This window comes from Schistocerca americana, chromosome 2 (genome assembly GCF_021461395.2).
Source record: "Schistocerca americana isolate TAMUIC-IGC-003095 chromosome 2, iqSchAmer2.1, whole genome shotgun sequence".
Taxonomy (NCBI): Eukaryota; Metazoa; Arthropoda; class Insecta; order Orthoptera; family Acrididae; genus Schistocerca; species Schistocerca americana.
In genome coordinates, this window is record NC_060120.1 from 945,896,090 (window position 1) to 945,914,988 (window position 18,899).

Sequence of the window (18,899 nt, forward strand, 5' to 3'; positions counted from 1 at the left end):
TAAGTGCCCGGCAGAGGGTTCATCGAACCACCTTCACAATTCTCAATTATTCCAATCTCGTATAGCGCACGGAAAGAATGAACACCTACATCTTTCAGTGCGAGCTCTGATTTCCCTTATTTTATCCTGGTGATCGTTCCTCCTTATGTAGGTCGGTGTCAACAAAATATTTTCACATTCGGAGGAGAAAGTTGGTGATTGGAATTTCGTGAGAAGCTTCCGTCGCAACGAGAAACGCCTTTCTTTTAATGATGTCCAGCTCAAATCCTGTATCATTTCTGTGACTTTCTCTCCCATATTTCGCGATAACACAAAACGTGCTGCCCTTCTTTGAACTTTTTAGATATACTCCGTCAGTCCTATCTGGTAAGGATCCCACACCTAGCAGCAGTATTCTAAAAGAGGACGGACAAGCGTAATGTAGGCAGTCTCCTTAGTAGGTCTGTTGCATTTTCAAGTGTCCCGCCAATAAAACACAGCCTCTACGTAGCCTTCCCCACAACATTTTCTATGTGTTCCTTCCAATTTAAGTTGTTCGTAATTGTGATACCTAGGTATTTAGTTGAATTTACGGCTTTTAGATCAGACTTATTTATCGTGTAGCCTAAGTTTAACGAGTTCCTTTTAGCACTCATCTGGATGACCTCACACTTTCCGTTATTTAGGGTCAACTGCCACTTTTCCCACCATTCTGATATCTTTTCTAAATCGTTTTGCAGTTTGTTTTGGTCTTCTGATGACTTTATTAATCGATAAACGACAGCGTCATCTGTAAACAACCGAAGACGGCTGCTCAGATTGTCTCCAAAATCGTTTATATACATAACGAACAGCAAAGGGCCTATGACACTACCTTGGGGAACGCCAGAAATCACTTCTGTTTTCCTAGATGACTTTCCATCAATTACTACGAACTGTGACCTCTCTGACAGGAAATCACAAATCCAGTCACATAACTGAGACGATATTCCATAAGCACGCAATTTCACTGCGAGCCATTTGTGTGGCACACTGTCAAAAGCCTTCGGGGAAACAAGAAATACGGAATCGATCTGAAATCCCTTATCAATAGCACTCAACACTTCATGTGAATAAAGAGCTAGTTGTGTTTCACAGGAACGATGTTTTCTAAACCCATGTTGACTATGTGTCAATATACCGTTTTGGTTCAAAATGGTTCAAATGACTCTGAGCACTATGGGACTTAACATCTGAGGTAATCAGTCCCCTAGAACTTAGAACTACTCAAACCTAACTAACCTAAGGACATCACACACACCGATGCCCGAGGCAGGATTCGAACCTGCGACCGTAGCGGTCGCTCGCCTTCAGACTGTAGCGCCCAGAACCGCACGGCCACTCCGGCCGGCAACAGACCGTTTTCCTCGAGGTAATTCATAATGTTCGAACACAATATATGTTGTAAAATCCTGCTGAATATCGACGTTAACGATATGGGCCTGTAATTTAGTGGATTACTCCTACTACCTTTCTTGAATATTGGTGTGACCTGTGCAAGTTTCCAGTCTTTGGGTACGGATCTTTCGTTGAGCAAACGGTTGTATATGATTATTAAGTATGAAGCTAATGTACCAGCATACTCCGAAAGGAACCTAATTGGTATACAGTCTGCGTCAGAAGACTTGCTTTTACTAAATAATTTAAGTTACTCCACTACCCCGATGATATTTACTTACTCCGACGATATTTTGTTTATTGTTATTGCAAACGAAACGTTGACTGACTATTAAAATCGCTTAAAATGAATGCGTAAATCGGTTGGTATCATTGGTATACGGTTTATGAGAGAGACCTTTAGTTGCTGAATCTGTGAGGTTTGTAGTTTCAATCATAGTATTTCACAAAGCTTTAGTCTGTGAATGAGTAGGACTACAAAGCTTTCTGCGAGGGAAAAACCATTGTTTTGTACACAATGTTTGTTTATAGTGATATATATGGGCGATTTTTGTCGACAACATTTGCTTGTTTGTATTATATACGTATGATTTTATGGTATGTATATATATTTAAATGTATGTAGCCTAAGTGTGTCCAAATGTCTGTTAGACTACTGTGTCGAAATTTAAAGTAAATCAGTCAAGGATTTTTCGAGATTTTTGCTAACAACTTTTCCCCTTTAGACGTATATTATACGTATTAAAAAAAAAAAAAAAAGCCGATATGAGTGAACGTTTAAAGTTGTTCCCCATTTTGATGGACATCGGCTGTTTTTAAATACAGCAACTAAGGGTCTCTCGTAAACCATATACCAATGATACCAACCAATTTACTCTTTCATACAGTAAGCGATTTTAATAGCCAATCAACGTTTCGTTTGCAGTAACTATAAACAAAGCCCAAGGTGAGGGAGGGGAGTGGGGGGAGAAGATGGACAGAGAGGGCGAGAAGGTAGCGAACATAGAGAGGGGCGAGGTGAGCAGAGAGATGGGGGAGAATGAGGTGAAGAAAGAGAGGAGAGAGGGACAGATGGAGAAACAGAAGGGGCGGAGGTCATGTGCAGAAATAGCAAGGGGGAGGGGGAAGTAGGTCAGGTTCGTTAGTATAAATTGGCGGGAATCCTATGGCCACTGCTCCACCCTGCATCTCAGCCTCAATAATAACCTATTTTGTGTGTCTTCAACGATCAAATTTCTATTGGTCATACTCTTTTCTATTCTTTGAATTCATTTAAACCGCAGTCCTTCGTCTGCGCCTTGTTTTTACTGTCTACATTCAAATACATTTTTAGGTTTTCTTTCTTGACTCATTTTATTGATGTGTCGAAAACAAAAAAAAGTTCTGCATTCTGTCTAATCCATGATGGTATCTTTCTTGTGTTATTTCCCGTTCATTCCGATGCGTTGTATGCTTTAAACAGGAGATACTTACTGCTTGTCTTGGAATGTCCGTTTCTGTAGCCGTGATTTTCTCTGTAGTTTTCCTCCGAAATCGTACAACAATCCGAACCATAGATGGCAAAAGGCTCAATACTGGGTTTGTATACAATAAGTTTTGTTTTTAATTCGATTTCTGTGGACCACGGGACGGAGTTCAGTTTTGATATTGCTCCCTTTTTGAGCTTAGTCTATTTCTCAAGTCACATTCACACCTTTCATCTTTATTAATTGTACTCCCCAGGAATTTATAACTTTCATAGTCATCATTAGTTGCATTATTTGATATTTCAAAATCTATCGATTGTATTCCCATGGTTAAATATTCTGCCTTCCTGACCTTGAACTTCAGTCTTCATTTGCTATACTCTTCTACTAATTTCTTCAACATATAGACATAGCTTCTTCATTGGTCACAACCACCACCTGGTCATCTGCGAATAAAATGGTATACACATTGCAGTCCTCTAAATGAATAATTTAACTAACTATTAAAGTTTCAGAGTCATCTGTTGTTAGATACATTTCATGCTGTGCATTCATGCAAGCATCGATAAGCAGTTGTCTGTCTGTAGGAACCTATGGTCACTTATTCACCTACTAGGATAGGTTATCGCTGGGTGCAAACTGTAAGGTTTGTTTTAGTAAGTCACCTACTTTTTGAGGTGAGTCACCCAATAGGAAGGCTTGGCAGCAGAGTCGGTTAGCGAGGACCACATGGTCGTCAGACTTTAGTCTGCATATTCTATTCCCCTGCTTCGTGCAATGAGCTTGTGCTGTTTTCTTTAATATTAGTGCTTTATCTTGAGCAGGCCACTGTGGCGGAGCAGTTATAGGCACCTCAGTCCGGCACCGCGCTGCTCTTACTGTGGCAGGTTCGAATCCTGCCTCGGGCATCGATGTGTGCGATGTCCTTAGGTTAGTTAGGTTTAAGTAGTTCTAAGTTCTAGGGGACTGATGACCACAGATGTTAAGTCCCACAGCACTCAGAGCCATTTGAACCAAGCTTTATCTTGTAAGGATTAAATGGCGACACTGAAGCTACTTCGTTCTGGATTATGGTGAATGGTTGCTGGCTTGTTTTCTTACACTTCATTTTCGTATATGAAATATTAGATTCGTTTACGCGAGATTCACTGATGAGCCAAAACATTATGACCACCTATTTAAAAGAGTGTTGGTCCACTTCTGGAACTTAAGTCAGCAGTGATCCTGCGTGCCATTGAATCGACAAGTACTTGATAGGCTTCCAGAAGTTTGTCGCACCTGATGTCTACGCACAGATCATAACCTTCCCGTAATTTACGAGAGGTTATTTTGTAGGCACGGAGCTGCCTTCCGATAGCGTCCCAATTGGGTGTCGTCGGATTCAGATAAGCCGAATTTGATGGCCAAGACATGAACGTGAGTTCACTGTCATGCTCCAGCAAAATTCCGGCCTTGTGACACGGACAGTTATTTGATGGAAAATGCCGTCGCTGTTGAGGAAGACATAAGGCATAAGGGGTTACAGGTGGTCCCTAATAAGATTCATGTAGCCCACAGCTGTGATGGTGCCTTCGACTGCTACCGCTGGTCGACTGGAAGCTCAGGCGAATGTCCCCCATAGCATAATACTGCTTCAGCGCCCGTAGCACCCTGCATGTTTGGAGCAGTCGTTCGTCTGGATGACGGCGTATCTGGACAAGATGACCGACTTGGTTTAACAGTACACGGGATTCACCCGACCACGCGACACGATTACATTGATCCAAGGTCCAAAATCGATGATCCCTGTAATCGCAATTGACGATGCTGTTGGGTCACCACGAGAACACGCAGGGGTCCTCTGGTGCGGGACGCCGTGTTAAACACTGTGCGCTGGATGGTGTGTTCCAAAACACTTTTGCATGCGCCAGCACTGTGCTCTGTCGTCAAATCTACCACGGGTCGCCGCCTATCCTGCTTTAGAGAGCGGGCAAGCATCCGATCCCTATCTTCTGGACGTCCAACTTCTTTTCTCCTATTCGTGGTTTCAGCATTCTTCAGCCACTCTCCATAGATGTTAATAACAAATGGAAATGGAAGTGAGCGTAAGACATCGCTGGCCGGGAGGCCCCATTCGGGGAAGTTCGGCCGCCAAGTGCAAATCTTATTTCAGTCGACGCCAGATTGGGAGATTTCCGCGCCAGTGATGAGGATGAAATGTTGATGAGGACAACACAACACTCAGTCCCCGAGCGGAGAAAATCTCCCACCCGGCCGGGTATCGAACCCGGGCGCGCTTGCATGGGAGGCGAGCACGTTACCACGCAGCTAAGCAGGCGGACTGTTCACGTCAGTAGTACGCGAACCGCCCATCAGCTTCGCCGTTTTCGGGATGCTCGCTCACAGCCACTGGACCATAACACTCTCGCTTTTGCCAAAGTGACTTAAGTCGGCGGATTTCCACATTTGCGCCACTTGTCGTCTCTAGAATGATTCCCCATTCGTCCCTGCTTCGCTCATATACTTGTACTTCTCTTACCACGTCACGTGCTCTCAACGCCATCAGACACATGCTCGTACAACACCGCAGTGGGCAGTGGTTACAATGTTTTGCCTCATCGGTGTAGGTTCAAAAAATGGCGCTGAGCACTATGAGACTTAATATCTTAGGTCATCAGTCCCCTAGAACTTAGAACTACTTAAACTTAACTAACCTAAGGACATCACACACAGCATTGCCCGAAGCTGGATTCGAACTTGCGACCGTAGCGGTCGCGCGGTTCCAGACTGAAGCGCCTAGAACCGCTCGGCCACTCCGGCCGGCTCCATCGGTGTAGTTTGCAGTCGTATTTAATATTGTGAGGTTTATAGATAAAGTGAAATGGCAGTAAACTACGGTTAAAAGGTTACAGTATAATTTCAAAGTATGTCGTTGAGTCATTTATAATGGCGTATCCTAAATGTTCAAAGAAAAATGGTTTTGGTCAAATTTGTACTTTCAGGCCTTGCACTTCTGCGCAGACAGTAACTGATAATTTTGAAAAGAGAATCAACAGCTAATCTGCTAAAAACAGCAAGTTGAAAGAAATAAGAATAAGAAGGCAAATTGCCTCGCATTGGTTTGTTTCAGCTGATCATTGTTACAGTGCAGCCAGAGCATAGTTAATTTATCCGTTGCAAGGTTTGTTAAAGGGCCTGGACGAACATTTTAATGGAATATGAAGAACAATTTGGAATGTGTAATGCCGATCGGGGTGGCCGAGCGGTTCTAGGCGCTACAGTTTGGAATCGCGCGACTGCTACGGTCGCAGGTTCGAATCCTGCCTCGGGCATGGATGTTTATGATGTCCTTAGGTTAGGTAGGTTTAAGTAGTTCTAAGTTCTAGTGGACTGATGACCTCAGAAGTTAAGTCCCATAGTGCTCAGAGCCATTTGAATGATTTTTTTTTTTTAATGTGTAATGGTAGTGACACACCAAAATCACAATAGTAATCCGTTGTAGTTGCTACATATTTTATTACAATCAAAGGCATTTTAAAATCACAATCACAATAATACGGGAGACTGCCTTACAAGGCCAGATTATTTGGACACATAACAAATAAATTTCTGTAACGGGAACAAGACCTATAAAACTTGAAATTTGAATATGACTAGGTAAATATACTCAGGTAAAACTTTATTTAAATAGTACAAATATCCATATAATTCCAATCAGAACTCTCATTATTTCCAATCAGCTGAGGAACAGATTAAGGGCCAGAACACAGATCTTTTAAGGTTTGGCTAGCCAACTTTCCTAAACAAAACTATATACAAATGACAAAAACAGTTATTGAGGTGAGCGAGGTGGCGCAGTGGTTAGACACTGGACTCGCATTCGGGAGGATGACGGTTCAATCCCGCGTCCGGCCATCCTGATTTAGGCTTTTCCGTGATTTCCCTAAATCACTCCAGGCAAATGCCGGGATGGTTCCTCTGAAAGGGCACGGCCGACTTCCTTCCCCATCCTTCTCTAATCCGATGAGACCGATGACCTCGCTGTCTGGTCTCCTTCCCCAAACAACCCAACCCAACCCCAAGTTAAGGAGGTGCTTTAATTTTGACAAATACCAATCTTCAAATTTACTTGCTCTGTTGATTAATCAACAACATTCTTAGAATGGTCACAACTAGAACATGACTATGTGACAATATCCCTAAAATGAGGTTGTTTCAATATTGCGTGTGATTTAGGGATAGACGCGAGCAGACCAAGGATTCAAATCAATACGAGAGCTCCACGAGAAAGGAAATGACATAGAAATGTACTCAACTTTGCACTGCAATTGAACTTCAGATGCTATAATTCTCCACCGGAAAGCTGGAACCACGCAACAGTGACAACATAACCCACGATGTAAAGGAGAGGACAGGGCCTTAAATATCCCCCTGCCCCCGCGGTGCTCTGCTCTCAGTATGCTCTCGTCGACCCTGGCCAATTATCTGTAACACAACACACAACAGCGGCAGACAATATTCTGAGACATAAACTACACAATTTTATCTAAAGAACAGGTGATCAATGCAACTGAAAAGAAACAAATTAGCCTCCATGAGTTACTTGGCCAGTGACAACCCTTAAACTTTGATTAATAAGTTCGCTAAAAATCATGACCTAAAGTTAAGATGACAAGAATTATCTCGGCGCACATTTGCACGCCAAACTACCAAATGAACTACAAGGTAGAGTAGAGGACGTATCTCGTCGTGTCTTGAAACGCCAAAGCCGGACTTACTACTCGTTGCACTTTTAGCTACGTCGTTAACCACGCTTCATGTCGGTTGGTTGGGCGTAGCCACATTTCCTCAACTGCCGTCAAGATAGTGAAACGCGTATGTATTCAGTACCAGCGATGGCGAGGCATGGCAAAATCTCTGACCAGAGAGTTATTTATCGTGTCTAGTCTGCGCCTGCCTGCGCGAGAGTTCAGTTGCGAGTTGTATTCAGTCGGAAGTAGTGTGTGAGGAGTCGACGGGCGTCGACATGGGTCTCTGGTCAAGGTTCAGGACGAGGTATATTGTTAAATAAGGTAATGAAGAAGCATTGCGCACATCTGATAATGTAATGTATGTTAATTGTAATTAATTTGTTCAAGAAATGACCCAATAATAATTTTGTTTTCAAAGCAATCGTTTTTAAGAAAAGAATCATTCCAATTGAAACAATATTTCCTATGCTTTTCCTCCCAGAATCAATTTATCAAATTAATTATTGCACAGGGCCTAAGGTCAGCGATGCTGCCCTATTATTGTGGGTTTAATGATTAATCTTGATTTCTTAATTTTTGTGTCGAGTTTACATTGGGACATTGTTTTTCAATATTTTTGTAGCGAAGGTACAGTTGCTTTTATTTCAATTTAACGATGTTTTGTGGGAGCTTAACAACATCTGGGTCATTATTATTCTATAATTTTTGTGGGGACCAAACATTTGGCTCGTTTTCATTATCACAGACTTTTCTTTTATTTTTGCTGGGAGGTTACGTTTAGCACGATGCCCATTAACATTTAAAAATTTTCTTTCATTTTTGCAAGGAGGTTACACTTGGCGACATCTTTCTTTGTGAATCTTCTAAGAAACAGTCAGATATCTGCTCTTATATACTTAAATATAATTAGGATTTGGCGCAACGCTTTTACTGATTTTGTCAATTTCTTTCACAGATCATCGGCAATTCGTTGCTCTTTGTTGTACTTGTATTTGTTGAATTTTGCATTGTCTTTATTTCATTTGTGAATAATTGTGATTTGTGTTAAAATGCCGCGAAAAACTATTAATAGTATATCGCGAGGTGTAATGAATGAAATTACCGATTTAAACAACTTCACCGATAGTACTTGTGACACGCAGTGTAATGATGACAATCCTGCGTTCACTGACAATCAGTGCGTTCCAACCACTAATGATGATTTTTATCTTAATGATGAACAAACGAACTCAATTGTGTCCTCTGTTAATTTGACGACAATTGATGACGCGGGGCGATGTGTTGCAATTTTATCATGCCTTCCTCTCAGCATATTGGTCTCAAGCTACACAAGACCGAGTAAAACATAGCATCATAATGATGAAACATTTCGAACAATCTGAATTCTCCACTCTTGTGAAATATTTTGAAGACATGTTGCACAAGAATCAGTACCTGTCAAACCCATACAGCCCCTCAGAACTCATCCGCATTTGCTTAATCAAATTACCTGAACATTTATGACATTTTATTTTGGCAGGACGTTGCAAAGACGACATTGAAGCTTTTCAAGGACTCTTACAAGAACTGTAAATTGACACTGACAATCGCAGGACGCGAAAACAAGAACACAACAATTACAGGTCACATCCGTCACAATTCCGCAATGACAGAAATAATAACTGGACACGACAAGGCTATTCTTACAACGTAAATCGTGACCAAAACAGACACCACCTACATGACAACCGTTGGCAGAATAACAGTTACAGAGAAACGTCGCTTTTCCATGGTAATGAATGTGACAGAGACAACCATAGAAACAGACAATATGGGAACCAAAATAATTATTATCAAGGGAGACAGAATAACTTTAGATGCAACGGTCCAGTGCGCAGTTACGATTCAGCGAGAAATTCTCCACCACGTGACCGACAAGGAAAAAGCTATGGAATCTACCGACATGACGACAGACGATATACTCGAACGACAGACGAGCCCTATCGACAAGGTGAATTTGTAGTAGTTAGGTCTCCTAATCCCAATAACGACGTGCGCCAACAAAGAGACAGACAATGACTCGCACCGCAGGCAGCCACGTGCGCCGGGTGGCTCAGCGAAAAATAACATAGACGCTAACCTTAAGAAAAATTTTAGCATTCCTTACCGACGTACACTGCACGATAATTGCGTTCAAGTTTAAACTCTGTCCATTAGGAAGAGTAAAGGATTGCACACATTTCACATGTAAAACCATTTATCGAGAGATAATCTGCCTTTTAACTTAGTCTTTCCTAAAAAAATTTTCACTTCACGTTACTAGTACTCTTTGTCACACTTACAAACTGTTAACATGTAACTATGTTTCAAAGTTAACTATCCAGTCTAGAACCTAGGGAACATATTTAGACAGTAATTACAAATGCATTGTTATAGTGAACAGACGACACAGTGTTATTGTGTGTGTATATTCTTGCTTGTTAGTTGCTCGATTACGTAACGACTAAAAGGCTTTCGTACTTAGAACATATAACGAGATTCTAATGCAACATTTTGGTTTACTTGAAAATACGTTCTTTATTTGTAGTACTTTCTGCGGGATTAAAGATGACTTAGCATTTGGTTTCTGTGACAGCTACACGATTTTATCACGACGCTACTAATGAGTGACAATTTACAATGTTGCTTTTGCAGTGTTTCTGTTTTATATCTGCACAGTTTTTCTGAATTATTGTGGAAAGTAAAACATGTTTTAGTAGTAACTTTTGTGGTATAGCTACAATGAGACAGCCTTTTCCGTAGCACAACAATACGTTACAGCACAGTACTTTCTTCATCACGGCAATAAGCGTAATAACTAAGATATCTATACGCAAAGCATTTCACTTTTGTTTATCATGAGGTAAGTACATTGACTTCTGCAGAACTTAGCTTTCGAAAGACGATAACTACGACACTTCCACAGAGATTACCTTACAACAAGACGCACAGTTTTGCGCTACAGTACACGTATTTGAGTGATTAATTTTGTACTTAAAACATTTATTTTTAAAGATTTTTGAATTACAATGATACAAAGGTTTTCCGTGATACATTTCATTCCATTGCTGTAATCTGTAACACCTGAGGGTATAATTACATTAATCCTCACTGGGGTACACGCTTACTTTGTGTACCATGTGTTTGGCAAGCACAAGGAGCCTTAGCTAATACGGTATTTGCTTATACAACTTTACACATCGGTACCATATTCCTCTAACACAGAATTACATAGCTAGCTGATTATTTAACAGAGAAACAAATATTTTTTTTTACTACATCAGTGACAGATGTTTACGCAATTACACAGTTGGATAACTTCACACTTACGAAATTGTATTTTGTCTGTACTTTGTGAACTGTTCATATTTTTTCGGAACCATTCTGATACTATGAGAGCTTTGAATCATATATTTGGTATGGGATCATGATTTTAAAGTACGATTGAGGTAGATGACACTATTGAAATGAGCAGAGAATTTTTTTTTTTAGGTTTTGAAATTATTGCAGAAAGCTACGACGTTTTTGAGATTTGCCTGAGGTGTTATGATGTTATTATTACGACGACAATGTGTATTATGCTTTTGAGGTATGTTTATGATAAATGAGATGATGCTATATGAGAAATCTGATTATGCTATGTATTTATTACTATGAAATATTGAAGACGTGTTGATGAATATGAATATGTGCATGTGTAATAAGGAAAGCAATAAGGAGTAGTGGTTACGGACTCTGATTTATGAAAAGGATGTCGGAAACCAAGAATCGTACTTTAAGAGTTAGTATATGTGTGTACATACGTGAATGTTAGTTACCACAATGTTGACAAAACTTTTTGGACACTGTTATATATGAGATTTTGTTTCTACACACTTCTAATGTAAATTTCCTACCTTTTTTTATTTTTTATGAGACTGTCACTGTAGTGGAAACTGCTGGCGTAAATATTTCAGTAAAGAAGGTAGATGACCGTGATGGAATGTGCTGTGGAGGTCCATCTGGGCGACAGTCACCTGGAGAAATAGCCATTAGTGTGTGCTTTTCAGAGGCACAGGTGAAAAAAAAGAGGCCATTATCCTCGCTATTGACATTTCTTTGTAGAAAGCATCACAAATATGACACGCTCAAACTTGAAAACATATGATTACACTGTGGAGCTCTTAATTTATGATATTTATTAAAATGCCTAATGAAATGATGAGAAACATTTTTACATCTATTGTCTTTCTAGTTGAGAGATGGCTCAATTTGTTTAATATCTAGTTTCTAGCTGCACTGCAGCATTGGTTAAAATAAAATTTAATAGCTGTACTAACATAAATATTTTATGCCTACAGATCCAGTAAATAATAACTTTGTGATCTACTTAAATAAAATGAAGGAGCACAAAAAGACATTTCCCTTCACAGGAATTGCATACATAATTTTCTTTTCTAGTACTTGGTAATTTCTTCTGTAGAATAAATTGTGATACATCACTCTAGTGTTAATATGTGACATAGGTATTAAACATGGCCATTTTTACTGTAATACTTTTTCTGCTTGAGCTTTGTCATGTTTAGATATAAGTTATTATATTTACTGCTGCTTGCTTTGCCAATTTGCATTTTTTTGTCATTGCTGCTTGTGTTAATTGTTTTGTACTGCTGCATTGCCTTGTCCCTTGGTATATATATCTGAGCTCAGTAGATTTAAGTTAGCTTAGGAGGGGTAGACTATAAGTAACTAACTATGATGAATTGGAAGAAATGCATTGAGAAGCTATAAGAAAATGGTTTGGCCAAAAAAGTAGTGTACAGTGGAGAAAAACTATTTTTGAAAGAGGTTGTGAACAGAATACAGAAGCAGGCTTAGGTAGGACTTTTTGGGAATAATGATGAAATGCAAAATACTGCAGTAAAACAAACCCTGTCCTTTCCTCCTGTGTTATTGTGCTATATGTTTGTGTACTCTTGTGTATTTGTGATTTTCCTGTCTTTATGTGTTTAGCTAATAAGATTTATGTTGTAGAATTTTTCTAGTACTAAGCTACATTCACTAAAATGAGGAATACTGTTATCCTCAAATATAATTTGCATTAATAATATGTTACTTACTTTGTAAAGATGTTTGGACATTATTTATTCTGTTTTGTTTTAATGCTCATGTGTGAAGGTGATGTTTCAAAAGTTATTCTGATCTTTTATGTATGTACTTATGTCATAATTCTTGTAACATTGATGTACATGTTTATTTCTATTCTTTTGTAAAGCCTGTATTTCTACAACTGTTATCTGTATTATTATGTTTTTAATGATGTGTTTTGTACCTTTGTTATTGTATTCTTATGTTATAAAATTATAGTTGACACCAGTTCATCAAATTAAGCAACTTGTAATTTACTTTTCGCTGCACACGTTTCTGTTGGTCATAGTATATGGACAATATGTGAGAAGTAGGGACTGTTAGTGTTTGGACATGTATTAATAATTCAGCAAGGGACTGGTTAACAGCATTGCTGGTTCTAAGGACAATTCCAAAAACTTTGTGAGTGCACAAGTGGTGGTTTATGGAGTTGCGATATTATCTGCAAGACACTTCGATAGTGATTGTGCACCTGCACAGTCGCAACAGATGGCTGCTGGCCGTTTCTACAAGGATTGAAATGGGTCTGCACCTCTGGTGGCCCACCAATACTATACTCTCTACCAGGACTACAGTGGGTCTGCTCTGTGATGACCTACCCACCAATATTCTTCGAAACTTCGACTGAATCTGTGGTGTGTTTGCTCTGTTGTGGCTTATTACCTGTCGGCATGTCAAGAGTCAGCACTGTCTTTCCATTGGAAGGACAACACTAACACTACTTCTTCAAGACTGCATGGAAATCCACTACTTCCGTGTGCATTTTCTTTTACTGCTCAGACTTTGACAAAAAAAAAAAAAAAACACTGCAATTTTACTGTGATGAATGACCAGGACTGTCTTTCTGGACTGTGAGAAAATTTTAGCTTTTGACCAACATTGTATCAATAAGTGTGTGCATTTAATATCTTTGTTATTGTAATTATGAATTTTTTTTTCAAATCTGTATTGGCCACTGCCCAAAACAATTTGTAAAAATTTTTTGTGGGGAGCATGGGGGCTATGTAAGTAGGCTGTTTAGGTTTTTATACTGGTAACTCCACGTAATGCTCTGTATGAAAATCACTGGCTGTGCTGTGTGCAGTCTGTGGCTGGTTTGCATTGTTGTTGGCTATTGTAGTGTTGGCCAGTTGGATGTTAACAGCGCGTAACGTTGCACAGTTGGAGGTGAGCCGCCAGCAGTGGTGGATGTGGGGAGAGAAATGGCGGAGTTTTGAAATTTATAAGACTGGATGTCATGAACTGCTGTATATATTATGGCGTTTGAACACTATTGAGGTAAATACATTGTTTGTTCTCTATGAATATCTTTCATTTGCTAACTATGCCTATCAGTAGTTAGTGCCTTCAGTAGTTTGAATCTGTTATTTAGCTGGCAGTAGTGGCGCTCGCTGTATTGCAGGAGTTCGAGTAACGAAGATTTTTGGTGAGGTAAGTGATTTGTGAAAGGTATAGGTTAGTGTTAGTCAGGGCCATTCTTTTGTAGGGATTTTTGAAAGTCAGATTGCGTTGCGCCAAAAAATATTGTGTGTTAGTTTAAGCACAGTGATGTATAATTTTTCTAAGGGGACGTTTCAAGTGTCTCCCATAGCATACTAGCATACTACCGCTCCCACCAACCTGCGACCATGGCGCGCTAAACGTTTCGAGCCGCCGTTCACCTCGACGGTGGCGTTTGAGGAGACGACCATCGACCTAATGTAGCAAAAATGTGATACACCCGAAGAGCCCTAGATCAAATCTCGATGGTCCCGTGTCCACTGAAATCGTAATTGGCGATGTCGTGGAGTGATCTACTATGGAGCTCCATGTTCGATAACGTATGATAAATGGTAAGCTCCAAAACACTTGAGCGTGCACCAGCATTGTGCTCTTTCGGCAGAGATTGTGCAGATCACTATCTATCCCAATTTGCAAAGTAGACAAGCCTCTGAAGCCAACGTTCAGTGCAGGGTCGTGGACGTTCAACCATTTAGTGCCTAGTCTTCCTACCTCCTTCTGTAGATGGTCACGATAGTAGCACGTGAACCAGCTTCGCCGTTTTAGAGATACTCGTTCACAGGCTCTGCTTAATAATAATAATCTGCCCTTTACCAAAGTCGCTTGTCTCAATGGACTTCCCCATTTTCAACTCACATCTGCGTTAGTGTGATCTGCTGCCGGTGTCTGCTCCGCTTACACATTTTTGTTACCGCATCACGTGCCCACAACGCCACCAGGCGACCTCCAACGTCGCATTGGCCACTGATCATAATGTTTAGCCTGACAGTGTAATGCATTGTAATTGTAACATATTAATAATAAAAGGAAGTCCTCTCAGCGACGATAGTCGTATTTAAACTACACATATCAAAAAAGTATTGCATCATCCCTGTTCCCAGAACTCCTGAAGATAGACGTTGACCGTGGATATTGTGCTACAGACACAGTCCCTTTGACCGTTCAGAGATGTCACTAAATCCGCCCAAAGATGTAAACAACCATGCATGAGCAGCGCCTACTAGACGGAAGGGGGTGCTACAGCCGATCAGTTCCAGTCATTCCACCAGGAAGGAGGTACACGGCTGGGGTTGTCTGTAGTTGAACCATGCCTAGACGGTCAATACCGCGGCTCGGCAGCGTCCGCATTGTTCTTTGTGCCGGGAAAGGTTCTCACCAAGGGAAGTGTCCAGGAGTCTCGGAGTGAACCAAAGCGATGTTGTTCGGACATGGAGGAGATACAGAGAGACAGGCATTATCGATGACACCTCACTCAGCCCGCCCAAGGGGTACTACGGCAGTGGATGACCGACCGCTAACTACGGATTATGGCTCAGAGGAACCCTGACAGCAACGCCACCATGTTGAATAACGCTTTTCGTGCACGCACAGGTTGTCGCGTTACGACTCAAACTGTGCGCAGTAGGCTGCATGATGCGCAACTTCACTCCCGTCGTCCATGGCGTGATACATTTTTCCAACCACCACACGATGCAGCACGGTACTAGTGGGCCCAACAACATGCCAAATGGACCGTTCAGGATAGGCAACACGTTTTCTTCACCGACGAGTATGCCTTCAACCAGACAGTCGTCGGAGACATGTTTGGAGGCAACCCGGTCAGGCTCAAAGCCTTAGACACATTGTCCAGCGAGTGCAGCAAGGTGGAGGTCCCCTGCTATTTTGGGGTGGCTTTATGTGTGACCGATGTACGCTGGTGGTGGTCATTAAGGGTGCCGTAACGGCTGTACGATACGTGAATGCCATCGTCTGACCGATAGTGCAACCATATCGGTAGCATATTGGCGAGGCATTCATCTTCATAGACGACAGTTGTGCCCCCATTGTGCACCTCTTGCGAATGACGTCCTTCAGTATAACGACATCGCGTCGGCTAGAGTGGCCAGCATGAATCCAATCGAACTTGCCTGGGATAGATTGAAAAGGGCTGTTTCTGGCCGACGTGGCCCACAACCACTCTGATGGATCTACGCCGAACCGTCGTTGAGTAGTGGGACAATCTGGACCAACAGTGCCTTGCTAAACCTGTGGGGAGTATGCCGCGACGATTACAGGCGTGCATGAATGCAAGAGGACGTGCTACTGGGTACGCCGAACCGCCGTTGACTAGTGGGACAATCTGGACCAACAGTGCCTTGATGAACCTGTGGGGAGTATGCCGCAACGATTACAGGCATGCATGAATGCAAGAGGACGTGCTACTGGGTATTAGAGGTACCGGTGTGTGCACCAATCTGGACCACCACCTCTGAAGCTCTCGCGGTATGGTGGTGCAACATGCAATGTGTGTTTTTCATGAGCAATAAGAAGGGTTGAACTGTTGTTTATGTTGTTCTCTATTGGAATTTTCCGTGCAGGTTCCGGAACTCTCTGAATCGAGGTGACGCAACTCTTTTTTTGATGTGTGTATTTAGCAGTTGTCAGCTAGAAGGCTGGATCGCTTTCGCCAGTAGTACAGCCATGGTAGCTGTACTGGCACTCTCGGCTCCTACCGTCTTGCCACCTCCGCCTTGTAGAGCATTGCATCTGCCAGTTTTCAAGCACGTAAATTTTCCAGACTTCAAGATTTCTGTTTGAACATAAAATAAAAGCCAGGTCCTCAAGTTTTTGATATGATTACAGACACTATAGTTAGTTAAGTGTTCCATTGATCAATCTCACGGAAACCGTTATGATGTGGAACGTGTAAAGTGCATATGGAATGCACACATGAATCAAGGTTTTTTTTTAGGTTAAAATTTTTATTACCTACCCCTTTTCCTTAAATGGCACAAACTTCATTTATTATACCAATAGATTTATTTACTCCTATTCAAAAAATCATCTATAGTATAGAAGGAGTTCTCAAGGAGATATGATTTCAATTTATTTTTGAAGTTATTACAGCTGTCTAAAAAAAACTAAGTTTCTCCCGAACAATCCATGAAGGCTCAACGGTACCGACCGGCCTCCGTGTCATCCTCAGCCCATAGGCGTCACTGGATGCGGATATGGAGGGGCATGTGGTCAGCACACCTCTCTCCCGGTCGTATGTCAGTTTACGAGACCGGAGCCGCTACTTCTCAATCAAGTAGCTCCTCAGTTTGCCTCACATGGGCTGAGTGCACCCCGCTTGCCAACAGCGATCGGCAGACCAGATGGTCACCCATCCAAGTGCTAGCCTAGTCCGACAGTGCTTAACTTCGATGATCTGACGGGAATCGGTGTTACCATTGCAGCAAAGCCGTTGGCCTATTACTGCTGTCTGTCAGACATTTTATTTCATATGGTAATTTATCGAAAAGTTTTACAGCAGCATTTTTCATCCCTTTCTGTGCCAAAGATGAGTTAAGTACAGGATAGTATAAATATTTCTTTCTTCTGGTATTATAATCCTGAATGTCACTGTTGTTTTTAAACTGGTCCATGTTGTTGAGATCAAATTTCATTACTGAGTAAATGTACTGTGAGGCTGTTTCAAGAGTTCCTAACCTTTTAAAGAGATACCTACAAATGGTTCATATGCCTCTAAGCACAATCGGACTTAACACTGAGGTCATCAGCCCCTAGACTTAAAGCTACTTAAACCTAAGCGCCTAGAACCGCTCGTCCAGAGAGGTCGGCAGATGCCTACAACAGATGACATCTGTTGATGTGTTATATTGTAGAGCAGGCTGTTCCAGCTCGTCGGCTCCGTTGTGAGCCGCGGAGCGCTCCCTGCTCCAGGGAGCCGTGTCGCTCGCTGTGACCGTTCAAGTGGGCCGGCACGCCGGCACGTGGCACGGCTGGCAGAGCCAGGCGGCAAGGCAAGCGTTTTGATGTGCCAGCTGCGTCTTACAAAATCGACAACCTCATACTCTTAGCCGCTAAGACGTGGAGACATGCTACACCAGAAAATACGATGTTCAGGAAATAAATAAGAAACAACTGTTTCACAAGAAATAGCATACTAAATTTATTGGACCTCTGTAGCTTGACATTTTCTTTTCATCCCAAGACCGGAAATATCAGGCGTCAAGGTGTTCGCAGCTTTAGTGCGGAGGATGGCCTTCATTGTTGCATCCTGAAGAAACGATCGTTCCTTACTTTTTACTCTTTTTATTGCTGAGAAAAGCTTCTCACAACAATACGTAGATCCAAACATGCACGTGATCTGAGCGGCATTGCTGTGAAGCTTTGGAAACGTTTTTTGCTGTAATGAACGATACCATCGTGATAAATCCAACGTGTTGTAGTACCTCTCTTTCAACAAAGTTGAATTTTGCAAATCAATAATTTCCAATTGAAGTGACGATGACAAGTCATCATGGGAAACTGAAAAAGGAGTGCTGAACACATTGTCTGCTTCGACAGGCAAACCCCTTCAATTGCCTGCACCTCCCTTGGAAACAAACATTCTGCAACTGCTACCATGCACGATTTTACGAGTGGTCCCACCGAAAACGGCTTGCCACTCGTCGCAATGATGTGAGCGACCCTGTAGCTTGCCTGAATTGCAGATTCTGTAGTGTTTTCTCCGCTCTCATTCACCTGAAAATAATAAATGCATTACACAACACGAACTATGTTGCATGTTTTGATACTCTCCGTCTTACGAAACCGTTTTTAAACTTACGTCTCCTAGTATGTCGTTCTTAAGCCTGACTACCAGTTCTCTGCGTGC

At 41.6% G+C, this 18,899-nt stretch overlaps 1 pseudogene; it reads right to left on the reverse strand.

The window, feature by feature from the left end:
- Positions 1–17,370: 17,370 nt before the first annotated feature.
- LOC124597234 lies at positions 17,371–17,488 on the reverse strand (annotated as a pseudogene).
- Between the last annotated feature and the right edge of the window lie 1,411 nt (positions 17,489–18,899).